The sequence below is a fragment of the Meleagris gallopavo genome, unplaced genomic scaffold (genome assembly GCF_000146605.3).
Source record: "Meleagris gallopavo isolate NT-WF06-2002-E0010 breed Aviagen turkey brand Nicholas breeding stock unplaced genomic scaffold, Turkey_5.1 ChrUn_random_7180002000269, whole genome shotgun sequence".
Lineage (NCBI taxonomy): Eukaryota > Metazoa > Chordata > Aves > Galliformes > Phasianidae > Meleagris > Meleagris gallopavo.
In genome coordinates this window covers 1-508 of record NW_011258137.1, presented here as the reverse complement: position 1 = coordinate 508, position 508 = coordinate 1, and the positions used below count along the sequence as shown (strand labels likewise).

The following is a 508-nucleotide window of genomic DNA, read 5'->3' as shown; positions in this document are numbered from 1 at the left end:
GGAGGTGCTGGCGCTGGATGGGGGCTGAGCAGCCGTCCTTGTGCAGGAGGAAGGTGGCCCCATAGTCCTTGTTCCAGCACTGGATGGTGACATTGGTCCCCTATCTCCACACATTCCTCAGGGCTCAGGGAAATGCTGGGAGGCAGGAAATGTCGATCCGCATGAACGGAGGGTACAGCTGTGGGACACGGTCCTGTTGGGATCAACCAGAGCCACCTGCTGTCCCCAGGGCCCACACCTGTCAGCACCAGCTCCACAGGATCACTCTCCTTGGATGGCATTCCTGGCCAAGACGCCCGGTACTGACACTGATATGTACCTGCGTGCTCCCGATTTGTGCTGAAGAAGTAGAAATCAGTCGTGTTCTGCTACTTGTTCTTCCCCTTGTTGTATGTCCAGCCTCCTTCCTGGTACAGCCAGACCCAGGGAGCTGATTGGGTCACGGTTCTGCACTGACCACATAGATCGCATCCATGGGACCTCAGTGACCCCACTGACCTCACCCATG

At 57.5% G+C, this 508-nt stretch overlaps 1 pseudogene; it reads right to left on the bottom strand.

Annotated features, from left to right (window-relative positions):
• Positions 1-4: 4 nt before the first annotated feature.
• Positions 5-503, bottom strand: LOC109365268 (annotated as a pseudogene).
• Positions 504-508: the final 5 nt, after the last annotated feature.